The sequence below is a fragment of the Bolinopsis microptera genome, chromosome 4 (assembly GCF_026151205.1).
Source record: "Bolinopsis microptera isolate Bmic1 chromosome 4, MBARI_Bmic_1.0, whole genome shotgun sequence".
Classification (NCBI taxonomy): domain Eukaryota; kingdom Metazoa; phylum Ctenophora; class Tentaculata; order Lobata; family Bolinopsidae; genus Bolinopsis; species Bolinopsis microptera.
Window position 1 is genome coordinate 14,106,878 of NC_087075.1, and position 19,354 is coordinate 14,126,231.

Genomic DNA, 19,354 nt, shown 5'->3' on the forward strand with positions numbered 1-19,354 from the left:
CTGACTGTCTACAAGTTCGTTACAGCGTGCTGGCTAACAGTACCACAGCAATATAAGTAAGTAGTAGTCCCCCAGGCTAAGTGCTGACTTGGGGCAATATTTCACTCTTCTCGCTGAGCACAATAAGCTCTCAAGGATGAGCATTGTCCAAAAACATCAGCTTAACAGTACCATATTAATAAAAGTTAGTAGAAGTCCTCAACCTCACAATTATTAACAATACTACTGTGTTAACATCTTTACTGGCGTGCAAGTACGAGTACAAGTACAAGTACGATTAATTAGTTATTTAATCAATAGAAGTTAGTAATATAGTCCCCCAGGCTAAGTGCTGACTTGGGAGAATATTTAACCTTACTCAACCCCACAATAAGCTCTCAAGGATGAGCATTGTCCAAAAAGATCAGCCCTGTCATTCTTGTGACCGTTAGCATAGCACATCTTCTCCTCGATAGCACCTGATTTAAAGATAAGTTAGGAAAGTCGAACGAGTGCGCTTCTAAATTTCAGATTACTACACAAATTAATTTGCAAGAATCTGATTGATTTGACTTCTGAAAATAAAGAAATATTAAATAAGTATGCATTGGAGTTTTGAAACATACAAATGATACGATACGTATAGCTTTATAGTTTAAGATGACAGAATTGCTTTAAAAAAATGTGTTAACCGTCTTCAATGTTGGTTTAATTTGATGAGAAACAATTACACAGCTACACTACAATACCATAGAAATTATTTGTTTATCATCCTTTCAAAAGTACTTTACTTGGTAGCAAGGCTTTATGATAGTTCATCTGTTTTCCAAAACATTGTAAAATAAATATATATACTTGTTTTTAATATAAACACTCATTTTTCCGTATAGCCTACATCCTTCTGTGAGATAATTTCCCGAAGCTCGACCTTAATTTGAGTGGACTGTTATATTCTAGCTCTGATTGCTGAGTACCGTAGTTTGATTTGACTAAGCCTCGAGATGACATTGGGACTGATTAATGTGATCATTGTCATAATACATTTTAATGCAACAAGAATTGTGACCAGACTGAATCTATAGGATTTATGATGACTTAAAGATTCTTCTATGAAGAAAGATAAGACTATAGCATAAGCGTGATGCTCCAACAAAGAGTTAGGATGCACTAAAGTACAGACAGGGCAGATACCCACAAATTTGTATTCCTGATAATCTTAAATTACAGGTTAACTTCCAACTCAGATAATCATGTGGTTTCCTGCAACAAATCACAAACTGACTGTCTACAAGATCGTTACAGCGTACTGGCTACCAGGTACCACAGCAATGGAAGTTTGTAGTGGTCCCAAGCTCGGCCTTAATTTGAGTGGACTGTTATATTCTAGCTCTGATTGCTGAGTACTGCAGTTTGATTTGACCAAGCCCTGAGATGGCATTGAGACTGATTAATGTGATCATTGTCATAATAAATTTTAATGCAACAAGAATTGTGACCGGACTGAATCTATAGGATTTCTGATGACTTAAAGATTCTTCTATGAAGAAAGATAAGACTATAGCATAAGCGTGGTGCTCTAACAGAGAGTTAGGATGCACTAAAGTACAGACAGGGCAGATACCCACAAATATGTATTCCTGATAATATTAAGGTACAGGTTAACTTCCAGCTGAGATAATCATGTGGTTTCCTGCAACAAATCACAAACTGACTGTCTACAAGTTTGTTACAGCGTACTGGCTAACAGGTACCACAGCAATAGAAGTTATTAGTGGTCCCCGCAAGTGGAGCACAATTAGCTCTCAAGGATGAGCATTGTTCAAAAATATCAGCCCTGTCATTCTTGTGACCGTCAGCATAGCACATCTTCTCTTCTGTAGCACCTGATTTAAAGATAAGGTTGGAAAATCGGACGCGGACGAGTGCACTTCTCAATTTCAGATTACTACTCAGATTAATTTGCAAGAATCTGATTGATTTGACTTCTGAAAATAAAGAAATATTGGAGTCTGCATTGGAGTTTTGAAACATACAAATGATACGATACTTATAATTTAAGATGACAGAATTGCTTTTAAAAATGTGTTAACCGTTTTCAGCTAGGGGTGATGGGGTGTTGAGGTGATTATATTTGATGGAGTGGTGTTAATGTTGGTTTAATTTAATGAGAAACAATTACACATGTTACACTACAATACCATAGAAATTATTTGTTTGTCATCCTTTAATAAGTACTTTACTTGGTACTTGGTAGCAAGGCTTTATGATAGTTCATTTGGTTTCCAAAACCTTGTAACATATGGTGTAGCTCGTTGGGATAGTATAGGAATTCTAGCTCCTATAGTTGGGAATGAGGTAGTTGTCTGTTCACAGATCGCCCTCTAAACTTACAAGGAAATATTTCCTGTAGATCCTTGGTATATAAGCAACATTTGACAGAGCCATAGTGTGGAGTGAGCTATGTGCCCATCCTTGGAGAACCCGGTGGATGTCCTTGCTGTGCAGCAGTGTTAAACAAGGAACTGAAACCGAGGGGTCCCATTCAGGCCCTTCACACTTTGTTTCTGTCTAATTCTAATGTACCGTCACAATAGTGACTTTAAATATACTTGTTTTTAATATAAACGCCCATTTTTGCGCAGAATAGCCAACATCCTTCAGTAAAATAATTTCCCCAAGCTCGTCCTTAATTTGAGTGGACTGTTATATTCTAGCTCTGATTGCTGACTGCTGAGTACTGTAGCTCGATTTGACTAAGCCTTGAGATGGCCGGTATGAATCTATAGGATTTCTGATGACTTAAAGATTCTTCTATGAAGAAAGATAAGACTATAACATAAGCGTGGTGTTCTAACAGAGAGTTAGTATGCACTAAAGTACAGACAGGGCAGATACCCACAAATATGTATTCCTGATAATATTAAGGTACAGGTTAACTTCCAGCTGAGATAACCATGTGGTTTCCTGCAACAAATCACAAACTGACTGTCTACAAGTTCGTTACAGCGTACTGGCTAACAGGTACCACAGCAATAGAAGTTAGTAGTAGTCCCCCAGGCTAAGTGCTGACTTGGGGGGATATTTCACCTTTCTCAACCCCACAATTATTAACAATATACTGTGTTACCATCTTTACTGGCGTGTGGTGATTTTGGGGGAGTGTACAAGTACAAGTACGATTAATTATGAGATTTGCTGCAAGTCTAACAAACCGACAAACAAAAACCACAACTTCTCCTTAATTGCATATCGAGGGCTACAGCTAATATCACCCTTGTCAAAACGGAGTTCATTTTAAGAAGGTAAATTTTGTGATCACAATTTCTGATCGAGAGGGAAATAATATGTGACGTGGTAATTTGAGCTAACGAGAATGTTATTTGCTATTGCCGCCGACTCAGTAGATCTACTTTTTACTTTAGTCTTGTGTAAGTTATTTTAAATTTGAAGCTCGAAATTATTATAATTTAGATGGTCGTAGTACATACTGATGCAGTACAGCAATCCGTTGTCAATGATTATAATTAATAACAACGATTTCGTTGCTGTAATCGTTTTAAAGATCATTTAATCGGGTGCAAATCCTAAATAGTCATGCGCATGTTATATAAAATTGTAGTAAGTTTCGAACTCAGTAAAAATATCCATATTGCAAAAGATTCCTTGATTGTCATCGACTCTGTCAAATTCATGATCATGGCACTCTTTTACAAAATAACAAATTATGAGTTTAGACGTCTCACAAATTTAAAATTTTGTTGTTTATACTAAACAGTATAAATTATTCAATCTATAGACTTGAATAATTTATAAAATATATGTTTAACGTGTCAGGAATCACGGACCAGTGCCGGAACAAGAGACCTTAGTATCATATTTTATGTCTATAACTTATCACGATATAATACAGCTGATCAATTAAAAAAAGAATAATCTGGGAGGTGCCCGAAATCACGCAACGTCCACGCGTTACTCCCAACTCCTAACTTTCACGCGTTACTCTCAACTCCTAACTTCCTAAGACTGTGACTCCATTACTTAAAAGGTCTGACTAGCTGTCCAGATCAGTCCAGTAATATTTAGCTTAGTTAGACATCCCAACCGAGTCACTATGTTACGTTTTATCCTCTCTGTCTTATTGGTATTTGTTGCCTGTCCAGGGTTTACTATCGCAGCCAGCGACACCAAGAGCGATACAGCCCTTAAGTTTGCTTACGATAGAAATGCTTACATATCTTACAGTCCCAACGTTAACTCACTGACAGAAAAGTTTTCTGTTTGTGTGTGGGTGCGTAAGGTCCAATCTGGAAATAATCCTGTAGCTTTCGCGTATAACGGTTGGGAACTAGCGTTGGGAGACAGTGGCTACTACAACTATCTGTTCAGTTCCCACAATAATCTGGCCGGCAAGTTCCCCACTGACAATACTTGGTATTTCTACTGCTCAACCTGGAGCCTTGCTTCTAGAACCTTCCGAGTGTACGTGAACGGGCAACAAGTAGGGACCCAGACAACACCATCCGGGAGAAGGCTGCGGACAGGAGGAGAATTAACCTTGGGGAATTATTCACCAGGCAACTCGCACCCTTTCGGAGGCATGCTTTTTAATTTTAATATATACTCTAAAGAAATGACGGCTACAGAAGTATAGCTGCCCTGTCTTCAGCTGGATTTTGTGCAGAGATTCCTGAGCAGTTGGAGGAGTACCGGGTAATAAAGTGGGGAGATATTCTCAAACTAAGTAGATCTGGTACTGTGTTGGACGAAGACACCAGATGTGCTGCATTTGTTCAACTACCGATAACTCGAAAAAAGCTGGAATTGGCCGTGGCAGAAAAGAGTTCTCTGGAACTATCCTTGAACAAAACGAGGATAGATCTACTCAAAGTTCAAGAACGCTTCAACTCTACCCAGGAGGAACTAGTTGAGGTACAAGAACGCTTCAACTCTACCCAGGAGGAGTTAGTTGGGGTCAGGAGGGAACTTGGAGCAACAGAAGGGGAGTTGAATGAAACGAGGAGCGACCTTCAAGAAACAAAGTTGGAACTTAGGAATCTCACGGAGTCTAAATGTGCGCTAAAGAAAGGGAATTTGACAAAGTGGGATATGTTCTATTCGCCCGAGTACTATAATAAAACCTTCACTCGCACTCTCTACCAACAACTCACCTCGACATGGGATTCAATTAGCAGTAAGATGCAATTAATATTCACATAAATTAGTCAACGTTTTTTCATATTTTGTTGCAATTGAAATGAAATTCTTATTAAGAAAATTAATTTTGCATGCTTGATACTAATTAACCAGTAAAATATATATTTGTCAATTTCGTTTGATAAAACTTTATTATTACAGTTAACGAGTACAATTAGTAGCACAACTAGAGCACAATTAGAGCACAATTAGAGCACAATTAGTAATTAAAATTTACAACCACACAATACGACATATGTATGTTCGATACCATAAAAGTCTTGCAATTTCATTAACTCGATCAAAATATCAACAACAATATTTTAAACGAATTGATACCAGATCGACATATTGTTAATAAACGAGTTTTAACTTCTCCTCTTATTCAGATCGATTGTTTGGGATGACGATTACTGACAAGGTAATCGAGCTGATAAAAGATCTGGACGATGATCAGATCGATCACTGCGGAGAATTATCATAAAGCCTTGCTACCAAAATTATGTAAGTTACTTACCACACTTAATTATTAAATATTGTTTCATTTTCCAATGTCAAATCATGCAGATTCAGTAGCTACCTTAAATTGAAATATGTCGGTCGACTTTTGTAACTTATTTTCAAATCAGGTGTTACCGGAGAGAGGATGCACCATGCTGACGCGTCACGAGAATGACAGCTGTATACTGACGCTGATATTTTTGGACGATGTTTACCCTTGAGAACGAGACGAAGCGAAAACATCCCGACCTTCCAATGCTGATCACGATCTACTTCAACAACGGAGATAATTATACGGATACCTTTAAGTTATGGACATGAATTGCAAGTAAATTGGAAGCACACTGGACTCAGTTAAAATGATCAATCTTAATTTTAAACAGTTAAACTTGGTTGTTGATTCCAAGTATAATTTGAAACATTTGATACTACCTACAGTATCTAAGAAGTAGTATGTAGTATTCGTTGGTAGACGATGATTTGAAGGACGTGAGGAAATTACGTTCATTTGTACTCAGTTCACCTCCATATTTCTGAATAAAAAACCGACAATCTAATATGAACACTGAAGTTATTGTATGGTACCGGAATATATCAATTTTTACCGGTATTAACTTAAATTTTAGTGATTTAAATCACAATCTCTAATTTGATGTTTCATTTCTAACTTTCTACTTTGGTCATTGGACAGACATCAAGTCAAAATTGTGAATGCCAAAATATCAAACATTTTAAAAATAGAACATATGGATGACCAGCGTACATTTTAATATCTGTCAACCAAATTAGCACCAGGATAGATTGATAAATTCCTCGAACCAGTGGTGGTAGTAAGTCATACCAGAAAGAATTATTTCAATTGGTCACTCTGTGACTGAGCTATTATTAGGCCAACTTATGGGCCTTGAGATGGCATTGGGACTGATTAATGTGATTGTCATGATAAATTTGAATGCAACAATAATCGTGACCGGTATGAATCTATAGGATTTCTGATGACTTAAAAAGTCTTCTATGAAGAAAGATAAGACTATAACATAAGCGTGGTGTTCTAACAGAGAGTTAGTATGCACTAAAGTACAGACAGGGCAGATACCCACAAATATGTATTCCTGATAATATTAAGGTACAGGTTAACTTCCAGCTGAGATAACCATGTGGTTTCCTGCAACAAATCACAAACTGACTGTATACAAGTTCGTTACAGCGTACTGGCTAACAGGTACCACAGCAATAGAAGTTATTAGTAGTTCTCAACCCCACAATAATTAACAATACTACTGTGTTACCATCTTTACTGGCGTGTGGTGATTTTAAGGGAGTGTGCAAGTACAAGTACGATTAACTATGAGATTTGCTGCAAGTCTAATAAACCGACAAACAAAGACCACAACTTCTCCTTAATTGCATATCACCCTTGTTAAAACGGAGTTAATTTTAAGAAGGTAAATTTTGTGACCACGATTTCTGATCAAGAGGGAAGTATGTTACGTGGTAATTTGAGCTAACGAGAATATTATCAGTTATTGCCGCCGACTCAGTAGATTTACCTTTTACTTTAGTCTTGTGTATGTTATTTTAAATTTTAAGCTCGAAATTATCATAATTTAGATGGTCGTAGTTCATATTGATGCAGTACAGCAATTCGTTGTCCATGATTATAATTAATATCAAAGATTTCGTTGCTGTAATAGTTTTAGAGATCATTTAATCATGCGCAAATCCTAAATAGTCATGCGCATGTTATATAAAATTGTTGTAAGTTTCGAACTCAGTAAAAATATCCATATTGCGAAAGATTCCTTGATTGTCATCGACTCCGACAGATCCATGATCATGGCACTCCTTTACAAAGTAACAAATTATGAGTTTAGACGTCTCACAAATTTAACATTTTGTTGTTAATACTAAACAGTATAAATTATTCAATCTATAGACTTAAATAATTTATAAAATATATGTTTAACGTGTCAGGAATCATGGACCAGTGCCGGAACAAGAGACCTTAGTATCATATTCTCTAACTTTACTGTTAAACTATTTCTATACAACTAGCCAAAAAGAATAATCTGAGAGGCACCCGAAATCACGCAATTTCCACGCGTTACTCCCAACTCCTAACTTTCACGCGTTACTCTCAACTCCTAACTTCCTAATAAGACTGTGACTCCATTACTTAAAAGATCTGACTAGCTATCCATATCAGTCCAGTAATATTTATTAGATCGATATCTCAACCGAGTCACTATGTTACGTTTTATCCTCTCTGTCTTATTGGTATTTATTGCCTGTCCAGTGTTTACTACCGCAACCAGCGACACCAAGAGCGATACAGCCCTTAAGTTTGCTTATGATACCGGTAGTTACATATCTTACAGTCCCAACTTTAACTCACTGACAGAAAAGCTTTCTGTTTGTGCGCGGATCCGCAAGTTCCAATCTGGAAATTCTCCTGTAGCATTTGCGTATAATGGTTGGGACATAGGGTTGGGAGACAGTGGGTTCTACAACTTTATGTTCGGTTCCTATATTACCCTGGCCAGCAAATTCCCCACTGACAATACTTGGTATCTGTACTGCTCAACCTGGAGCCTAGCTTCTAGAACCTTCCGAGTGTACGTGAACGGGCAACAAGTAGGGCCCAGACAACACCCTCCGGGAGAAGGCTGCAGACAGGCGGAGCATTAACCTTTGGGAATCATTCACCAAATCAGGGCACGCACTATTTCGGAGGCATGCTTCATAATTTTAATATGTACTGTAAAGAACTGACGGCTACAGAAGTAGCTGCCCTGTCTTCAGCTGGATTTTGTGCAGAGATTCCTGAGCAGTTGGAGGAGTACCGGGTAATAAAGTGGGAAGATATTCTCAAACTGAGCAGATCTGGTACCGTGTTGGACGGTAGGAGCTGGAATTGGCCGTGGCAGAAAAGAATTCTCTGGAACTATCCTTGAACAAAACGATGACAGATCTACTCAAAGTTCAAGAACGCTTCAACTCTACTCAGGAGGAACTAGTTGGGGTACAAGAACGCTTCAACTCTACCCAGGAGGAGCTAGTAGCAACAGAAGGGGAGTTGAATGAAACGAGGACCGACCTTCAAGAAACAAAGATGGAACTGAGGAATCTCACGGAGTCTAAATGTGCGCTAAAGAAAGGAAATTTGACAAAGTGGGATATGTTCTATTCGCCCGAGTACTATAATAAAACCTTCACTCGCACTCTCTACCAACAACTCACCTCGACATGGGATTCAATTAGCAGTAAGATGCAATTAATATTTACATAAATTAGTCAACGTTTTTTCATATTTTGTTGCATTTGAAATGAAATTCTATTTAAATTTGTTTTGCATGCTTGATACTAATAAACCATTAGCATACATATTTGTCCATTTCGTTTGATAAAACCTTATTATTACAGTTTACGATTACAAAACTACAATTAGTAGCACAATTAGTAATTAAAATTTACAACCACACGACATATGTATGTTCGATATCATAAACTTCTTGCAATTTCATGAACTCGATCAAAATATCAACATATTTTAAAGATATTGATACCAGATCGACAGTACTGTTTGTAAACGCGAGTTCTAACTTCTCCTCTTATTCAGATCGACTGTTTGGAATGACGATTACTGACAAGGTAATCGAGCTGATAAAAGATCTGGATGACGATCAGATCGATCACTGCGGAGAATTATCATAAAGCCTAATTGCTACCAAGATTATGTAAGTTACTTACCACACTTACAAATTAAATATTTTTTTCATTTTCCAATGTCAAATCAAGCAGATTCAGTAGCTATTTTAAATTGAAATGTGTCGTTGACTTTTGTAACATATTTTCAAATCAGGTGCTACCGGAGAGAGGATGCACCATGCTGACGCGTCACGAGAATGACAGCTGTATATTGACGCTGATATTTTTGGACGATGTTTACCCTTGAGAACAAGACGAATCGTAAACATCCCGACTTTCCAAAGCTGATCACGATCTACTTCAACAATAAAGATAGTTATACGGATACCTTTAAGTTATGGACATGAATTTCAAATAAACTGGAAGCACACTGGACTCACTTAAAATTATCAATCTTAATTTTAAACAGTAAAACTTGGTTGTTGATACCAAGTATAATTTGAAACATTTGATACTATCTAGTACAGTATGAGTATCTAAGAAGTAGTATGTAGTAATTTTTGATAGACAATGATCATTATATAAAGGACGTGAGGAAATTATACGTTCATTTGTTCTCAGTTCACCTCACTTTTCTGAATAAAAAACAGTTTTATATTGCATTACTACAACAAAGAATAAGAATTAAAAGTTTACCTTTTACCAAGGATTTCAAAATGGATTTCAAGGATTTCAAAATAAAATGATCATTACAATAAACATTGTGTCGGATCTAAATTTTAAAAAATAAAGATAAAATGAAAGTCAAAAACGAAAAAACCGAAACCTGTCCTGAATAATGCACGGTTGACGGTTATAGTCTAAAGAGTTTAAAAACCGAGCTATTCTAAAAAGGAATGTTCATGACGCGAACAACCAGTCCTTTGTGTCCATGCCTAAGATCCACACATAAATTCCACACTAAATCAAAAGTGTGAAACGCACACGAAAAATAACACACTGTCGGATCCACGTTGCGCATGTTGAGTCCGTGAGTCATGTTGTAGGTCCTTCCTTTTCTTTTCTGTCACTCGGGGGGAACCTCCGCTTGTTCACTTTACTCAAGAATCTGGCAGTTTCTCTGATCAATAGGATATCCTTGAAGAGGTCGGCAAAGGTCTCCGCTCCAGAGGTGATCATGGTTCTCGCCTGCTGACCTATGTTTCGCCTCAGGTCGTCGTAAAGCGAACAATCCGTGAGAACGTGTTTCTCATCTTCAATGATCGGCTCAAACATTGGTAGTTCGGCCAGTATACCGACAGCTTCAAGGTCTGATGAAGAACAGTGCTTACAAATGCGACTGAGCGGATTTTCACGGTTGATGGCGTATCTACCGGTCTCGATGTTGAACTTATGAGCACTCATTCTGAACTGCGCCAGCCGCTTCACCTCTTCTCCACTGAGCTGCAGGTTCAGGTACGCTTCAGCTGTAAATTCACTTTTGATAGTGTTGTAGAAACTGAGCTTCCGGTTGTTTTGCCGCTCATCGTTCCAACAGTTAATAAAAGTACTACGTAGTGCTGTTTTGAATTGATTGGGGTAGGTCAACCTGCGAGATGATACTGACTGAAGGCTTTGTCGGAGATCTTCTATACCTTTGTACCATGGCAGATTGAGTGTGCGTTGTTCTATGAACGCCTGTCTGGCTAGACTTGTGCAACCAGCTCTGTCCATTTGCTCAAGTCGGTTGAAATACCCAAATACTTGCTTTGATGCCTTTATCACTAGGGGGCAGCGGCCTGTATCACCCCATACACTCGCATTTGAGGTTTTTCTGCCCACTCCTAAGGTCCACTTGAGGAATGAGAGATGAAGCTTTTCGAGAGGATCTCTTGCAGTCTCCTTCAGGAGAGATTTGGTGTTGATATTATCTTGATAGTTTCTGACAAAGAGAGTCTCTGGGAGCCACACCTGACATCCGTATGTCACAATCGGTACCACAAGCGCGTCGAATAGCTTGAATACGATTGTTCGCCTGAAGTGTCTTAAGTCAATACTGCTTTTTAGCGCGAAGTAGCTTCTGAGACCTTTTTGCTTCAGTTTGTTCTGTGCTACTGCTGAAGAACCGTTGAGGGTAAAGGTTATCCCGAGGTAGCAATATTCTCGAACTGATGTGATGTTGGTTTCGCCGAGTTGGAATGTCAGACTCTCTTTAAGGAGCCTCCCGGAACGGTTGAACACCATCACTGCCGTTTTTCCGATGTTAACGGTTAGTCCCCATTCGATACAGTAACTGTGTAAAACGTTTAGAAGTTTCTGTAGTCCAGTATGGTCAAGGGCAAGAAGTATAAGATCATCAGCCCAGAGGAGATGAGTGATATTAACATTATTCAGTTCAGGGACGTTGACTTCCTCAGCGTTATCCAGATCTAGGGAGAGTTGGTGGATGAAACACTTGAACAGCTCAGGAGACATCGGGTGACCTTGCTCAGTCCCACAGTGAATGTCGATTGTCTCTGACAATCTGTTCAACAGTTTGATTTTTGCTGAGGAATGTGAATACATCTGCTCGATACCTTGAAAGTATCGACCTCTTACTCCTAGCTCCCAGAGTTTATAGAGCATGGCATCTCGGCACACAGAGTCGAACGCCTTCGCGTAGTCGACGAAGCATCCATATAGCCTCTTTTTCCGTTGCGTTACATACTTTTGGATGCAAGTTGAGAGTGTTAGTATGTGGTCACTCGTCTGTGCTTTTTTACAGAACCCTAGCTGGTTTATGGTGTCTGGACAGTTCAGTGACCGGAATGTGAGTAGGCGCTGTAATAAGATAGTTGAAAACAGCTTCCCAACATTGCTCGCCACGGCTATCGCCCGGTAGTTGTTCGGATCGTATACACTCCCCTTTTTGTGCAAGGGGGTAACTAGAGAGGTCGTCCATGGATACTCCCCGAGTTTCAAACAGTGGTTGAACAGGTTGAGAACAGCTGACAGCATTGGTTCATCTGACGAAATGAGGAACTCATTCAGGATTTTATCTTCGGCGATGGCTTTCCCTTTCTTAAGGCCTTTGATGGCGGTCCGAAGTTCCTCTATTTCGATATCTTTGTCCAGAACTTCCACGAGTTCATGAACACGAAGTTCAGTCTTTCTGCGTTCCGTGAAGTCAGCAGTTTCTTCATTCGGGATGGAAGGTTTTGAGTACAGCTCTTTGAAGAATTTACAGAAGTTCATCATATCGAAAACGTCCAGCTTTGAGCCATTTGAGGAGAAGCTTTTAAGTTTCTTAAAGCGACTCCAGTTTATGTCGCGCCCCTCGTCAACATCACGACAAAGAGATTCCACGAACTTGGCCTTCTTCTGTCTCACGAGCTTTCGGTATTCGCGGCGTTTGTTGTAGTAGCTGTCTCTCAGTTCTTTATCAAGAGGACTTTTACCGTATGTTTTAGCTAATCGATTTAGTTCACGTTTTTCGATGATGCAGGCAATATCAAACCATGGAGACTTCGGTTTTGCCCTTTTGTATCCCCGAGTTTTCCTATTGAGGGGTTTTTGTTTATGTTTTCTAGGTCTTGGTAGGGCCTGATCAGCCATATCACGATAAATGCCGACGATGTTTTCATTGAGCTTAATGACATCCTCCTTTTTTACGCAAACAGCTTCAACCAGTTCCGCGATTCTGCTTGCAAACTGGGGTTCTTTTTGGACATCTAGGAACTGCTGTTTATTCTCTGAAGCATTCTCGTCCCATTTGTGTTTTATTGGGGCTGGCTGGAGTGAGGATAGAATTTCGTCCGGATCAATTATATAATTATGACTCAGTTTCAGTGTGCATAAGCATGGGCGGTGGTCTGAGAATTTCGTAAGATCTAAGACCTTAAGACTTTGCACCGATTCCCTTAGCATGGGGGATGCTGTTACGTAGTCTACAACGCTGTGTCCATTGTAATTAATTGAGGTGGGTTCCCCAAAGATGTCTCCTAGTGTATCACCATTAAGAATGCTAAGGTTCAGACTGGATATGAAGTCCAGAAAGAGTTTTCCCCTTGGGTTTATCACAGAGTCTTTGCTTGATCTCTGTAAAGTGTTTAATTGAGTAATTCAGATAGTCGTAGCCATGGGTTTGTTTCAGCATTGTTGCGCAAATATCGGCATCAGTGACCCTCTCTAATTCGTGAAGAAGACGGTCATAGTTTTTCACTAAGGCATCCACATCCGCCTGTCGTCTGAGATCCGTATATCCAAGGTGGATAAAGATCGCCTCAGGTTTCGTATCCATAATAGTGTTGCAGATGTTGTTAAGGTTTTTTCGGGAGGAAATTGTTCTGAGCGAATTGACCTGAATGCATTCTATGTCGAAGAATGGGGTCAACTTCTTTTCATTGACTATGATGTTTGGGCAATCGTGCAAAATGATACACTTGTTTTTCTTGGGACGAGTAGAATTAACTCTACTTCTTAACGGGAGAGCAGTTAGCGTCGAAGTCTTGATGATTGGTATGGCACGAGATAAAAGCTCCGGCGATTTGTTTTCGTCAAAGATTTCAGTCATCTCGCTGACTTCGATTTCTTCCTCGTTGAAAATGACTTCGGTGGTTTCGAGATTCACTTCGGCTTCTCCGATCACGGTTTCGCCTGGGTTGTCGTCGATTTCTTCATCAATTACTTTAACCAACTTCTTTTTTGGCTTTTCATGCCGAGGCTTACAGTAGGCATGGTCATGTTTGATGGAACTTTCCTGAAGGTGTGTCTGCCAGCTGTTTTTCCTTAACGTCTTAGTTTGTTGCCAAAGAACAGCGAGAAAGCAAAAGATCTGGGCGAATTTGCTATCGCAGTCTTTACATCTGAAACCCTCAACATTCTCTGAGTCTGGAGTAGGAAATCTCAATTCGAGGTTGGTATGTGAAACTGTTGGCTCTATTACCATCTGTTCAGTGCACGCCTGGTCCTGAGGGGATGGCAGCTCAACTGGTTGGTTCCTATGCTCAACGAGTTCATTGAGTGTTTCTTGCTGGATCTTGAGTGCCTCTAAAAGAGAGTTTACCTTCTGTTTTAGTTCGCGGATTTCTTGCTTTACATCCGGGCTTGTATTAAGGTCGGACTCTTGCCTCTGGCGAAGAGTTTTCAAAAGAACTTCGTGGCTGGTTGCTGATTCCTGGAGCTTGAGGAGTCCGTCTTCAAGTGTCTTTAGTGGCTTTTCAAACCCGCTTACGGGTGTTGCGGTAGATGCAGAGACGTTTTTAGCTGCAGCTGGCCCTGGGTTACTTATAGCCGTATTCTTCTTTTCCTTTTTAGGTTTCTTTTGGGCTGGATCTACGGGCGTCTTGTCACTGGAATCGGGTTCGTTCGTGGTTTTGGGGATGTTCCTGATCTCGTCGCTGAGGTCATTGGTACCGTCTTTTGTCACTTCAGCTGCTACGACAGGTGAGGCACCAGACCTGACTGATTGGTGTCCCTCCTCGCTTGGTGGCTGATAACCTGTGTTCTCAATAGCTTCACAGATCTCTTCTACCGATGCTGGGTTCTTAGTATCCAGGAATGATTTTCCTGTGTTACGTCTAGCCTTTTTCTTTTTGCCTTTGATTCGGCTTTTTTCCAGCTTGAAATCTTCACGGCGATCAAGCATATTGACTGAAGTAAAGTTTTCGATGAGGTAAGACTGCAGAAGAGTTTTCCTGGCCTTAGCAGTTCTTGGTCTGGTTAACCCTATTCTATCCAGCTCTTCGCAGACAGCATTATCGTTAAGTTTTTTCGTGATGTTTTCGATCACGAGAGGAGGAAGTTGTTGTTTGTTTTCTGAAACCAGAGTCAAATGTTTTGAAAGGATCTGCCTGTTCTTTTCTGCAGTATGACTTGGTTTAAGTTCACAAGCTTTAACCCAGCTGATTAGCGGTTTAGCGTTTAGCTTTTCAACAACATCTTCCAGGTTTGGTGCGCTAATGAATTTATTGATGGGCCTTTCTTCCCCGACCGTTTCTTTATCAAGATTTTTGGTCGTATCATTGTTGGCCTTCTTCTTGCCGCGAGATAAATCTGTATCATCGGAGCACTTGATTTTGATATGGACATTTGTGTCAGTTTCTCCGTCGACTTTCTTCTCGTCACCGGTAATTTCAGCTGTGATTTCGGAGATCTTCGCTTCACTCATATTCTCGGGAGAAATCTCCTCACCAGTTAGCTTTAACGGTTCAGATGACCCTTCATCATCGTCTTTCTTGACCGATGGTTCATGGGGCTCTGCTTTTTCACCATCTAATTCATGGGGCTCCAGTTTATGGGGCTCCACATTTACCCCATCTGGGCTCTTGTTGGACAAGTTGAAGCCTCGAGCTGTGACTTCAGAAATCGTTACTTCACTCGCATTCTCGGGAGATATCTCCTCGTCAGTTTGCATTGAAGGTTCAGATAGTCCTTCTTCGTTGTCTTTCTCAGTGCTTGGTTCACTTTTGTCTATAACAGGTATTTTATTACTTGCACATTCAGTTCCTTCCTCATTGGTGATGATCTCTGGGGCTGCAGTGTTTTTGGTTGGCGGTGAGTCTAGCCCAGGAACACTTTTTTCGGAATTGCAGTTTCCGATATGAATCTCTTTAACCGGTTCCACAAACTGATCTGTTTGAATATAACACGGTGAAATTAAGACGTGAGGATCTTGGAGATGGGTACCCTCACTGGCTAGACTGATGTCAAAGTGCTGCAGGGTACTTGGGAAGATCGTTAGAAGGGAAAAGTTCTCGAGTTGCACATCGCAAATATTTGTCCGAAATGGGTCACGTTTCTTAGGGATAACGTCAACATTTCGACATGTTTTGCCTAGATGGAGGAGAATGATGGGTTGCCCATTTTTCTCATTGAGGGTTTCAAGAGAGAACTTTTTAGTCCGATCTGGTAAAACAGTGATCTTCAGTCCATTGAAAGAAGGCTTTGATGGTAGGAAACGAGCAGAATGGTTAATCATTCTACCGAGGAGGTATAGCAGACACTTTCTTTGATCGATCGGGGATGGCGACTGACCAAAATTTTGCGTCTTCGAGACGGCCTCTACCTCCTCCGTGGTCCAAGCAAGGCTCACCGAACTAAATTCTTCAAGCTTTGTACAGTCATTAGGTATGGAGAGTACTTTCTTCACTTCACAGAAGAGTTTCCCTTTATCTATCCTTCCAGTGTCGTGTCTTTCCAGATAATCATGTTCAAGGTGAAAACAGTCTCCTAGTCCGTTACTACTATCGTACAGGCCGGAATCTCTTATTCGAACGCATGTTTCTTTTGGTGTTTGTGGGGAGTCAAAACAGAACGACTCAGACCAGTTCCTTCTTCTTGGTGTTCTCTTGCCAGTCGGAGTCTCATCCAATTGGCCGCTTTGATTTTTCAGATTCGCTCTTTGTTTTTTCCTCATGATTAGGGTTGGTGGTAATTCGTAAGGCCCAGCTCTGATGTATGAGCTCTCGGACTTGGACCTTGCCCTGACTTGTGTTAGTTGGGCACCTCTCAGCCTTTGAGAGATGGGTGTTATCTCTGGCTTGGCGATTCCAGCGTATGAGACGTCGAGAGCGTCAAGTTGCGAGGTGTCGACTGTTTCGTGTTCGACGTGTTCATCCTCTACGTCGTTATCTGACACCTTTTCTTTTTCCTCCTGTTGACTCTGGTCCAGGGTGTTGGTGTTTTGAACCGTCGTGTCAAACGATATTTCGGAGAAGTCGGGAATACTCCCTAAATCACTAATCATTGACAGCTCACCTATCGGATCCATATTTTGCTCCCGGCGGCCGAATAGGGACACGTTCTTTGTAGATTCCCATATCGAGCGTGATATTCTGGAGATGCCTTGAAGTACGGACATATCGAAGATTGGGTAAGCTGATTTGTCATGTTCCACCTGGGTTGAATTAACAGCGACAACCTGGCTGTTATTCATTGCTATTGGAGACATTTTGGTGAGGTCAACACGCTCCGTAGTGAGGTTCACTATGCTCCTTGTTTCATTCTTGTTTGTATGATCACTGTCTTCTTCTTTATCTTCCTGATCAGTTGTCACACTAGACTCGCATTCATGGAGTAGGCGAGATCTTTTATTGTTTTCATCCTCCACCATGTCTCATCCATTATCAAAAGCATACTTAAATTATATATAAGCGAATTTATTGTTTTAACCTTTGTTGTCATATCGACAATCTAATATGAACTCTGAAGTTATTGTATGATACGTGAATATATTAATTCTTACCGGTATTAACTTAAATCTTAATGATTTAAATCACAATCTCTAATTTGATGTTTCATTTCTAACTTTCTACATCCCTAATTATACTTAATAAACAAAAATTTAGTAAAAACTGTGATATTTCGGTCGAGGAAATTTCATCTTGTCTCTGTCCGGAATTTAGCTTCCAGTACCACAATTGGCTCTCATGTTATTTATAGTTAACTTTCTAATTGATCTCAGGACAAAATTTGTCCCGTCAGATTTGTGAAATTTCGGTTCAGGAAACAGTCTACATATTTTGAAATTTGACATTATCAATTTTCCATTTTGTCTTATCCTTGTTTTGCGATGCATTCTCTGGCCGGAAGCAAACGTTTAGTATAATTGTGTATCTTATAATGCCATACATATTTAACTGACTTGTTGGTTATTAAACCAGGGTTGTGAAAAACGTAAATGGTAAACTCAAAAAACGTTCAAAACGTGCTTTTTTCTATTTTTTTCAAAAAACGTTCAAAAAACGAGAAAAAACGTTCGCATAATCTTGTAGCGCGATGCACTACTGGGTCGCGCCGCGCATCAAATAATTCTTCTCGCAACCATTTCGCGTTCGGTAGATCGGCGAGATGCACCACTGTGCCTCACCGAGCTGCGAAGGATTGACATCGTGAATCAAGCATAATCTAATCAAGCAGACTTACGTGAAAATTCAAAATGTAGCGGGATGACCAATCAAACTTGCCAGTTGTGTTGACCAGGCATGGCTCCAGGCTCCAGCCGATTATTCTTGGGGGTTCAACTTGGTGTGAAGCACCAAGGAGATTCACATACAGCGCCGAAGGCGCTGCGGCAGGGGCCTGGTCTGGGGGCGTAGCCCCCTTTTTGTGGGGGTCTAGGGGGCGAAGCCCCCGGAAAATTTTGCGTTTTTAGAAGCTAATAACCTTACCAGAAAGTGTTTAAATTAACTTGAAGAGTTCAATAAAACATTATGTTTTAAATGTGAAAATAAAGGTAAAAATATTTTAATAACAATTAAAACATAATTGACACTGGGACTGTTCAATTCAACACAACTCTGCGGTTACTCTCAGCAAACTTGTTAATAATGACAGTAATGTCTATAGCTTTGACAAGCTCCTTTTCGTGACTGAGAAGGGTAAGGTCGCTTGTCACTGAAGACTGCAATCTGCTTATGTGATTGTGGCCCAGGCCTCATGGTGTTCGTACTTCGCTGGTTGTTTACTGGTAGTCGGTGACCGTCAAAACATTGTAAATTTTCGTATAAATCACAGCGTTTTTAAAATAAATACGCAAAAACCTTTTAAAAAAACGTAAAAACGCTCCAATTCAAAAAAACGTAAAACACATATTTCACAACCCTGCATTAAACAGACATCCATTTAAAATTGTAGACTGATCAGCGTAAATTTTAAAATCTGTCAACCAAATTAACACCAGGATGAATTTAAATGGAATTGGAACTATATTTCACAAAGTTTGTACTACAATCTAACTTCTACTGGACACAAAGCTAAGTTTGAAAAGTTTTAACATCACTAATTTGAATGTTCAAATTCTCTTCTTCCATATCATGCGCAGGTTATATAAAATTATTGCATGCAATCTATAGAATTTAATGATTCATAATATAGATGTTTAACATGTCCTGATCACGGACCAGTGCTGGAACAGGAGACCTTAGTATCCTATCTTATGTCTCTACTGTTATAACTTATTACAAATTACAACTGATCAAGACTAATAATATGCAGGGAGGTGCCCGGAATCACGCAACTTCCACGCGTTACTCCCAACTCCTAACTTCCTAAGACAGTGACTCCATTACTTAAA

The 19,354-nt window shown here is 39.8% G+C and overlaps 1 long non-coding RNA gene across 1 annotated transcript; it reads left to right on the forward strand.

Moving 5' to 3' along the window:
- Window positions 1-4,634: 4,634 nt before the first annotated feature.
- On the forward strand, window positions 4,635-5,866 carry LOC134813934 (uncharacterized). Its single transcript, XR_010160068.1, has 3 exons — window positions 4,635-5,170; window positions 5,562-5,676; window positions 5,802-5,866. It is a non-coding gene; the product is annotated as an uncharacterized LOC134813934 (long non-coding RNA).
- The last annotated feature ends 13,488 nt before the right edge of the window (window positions 5,867-19,354 follow it).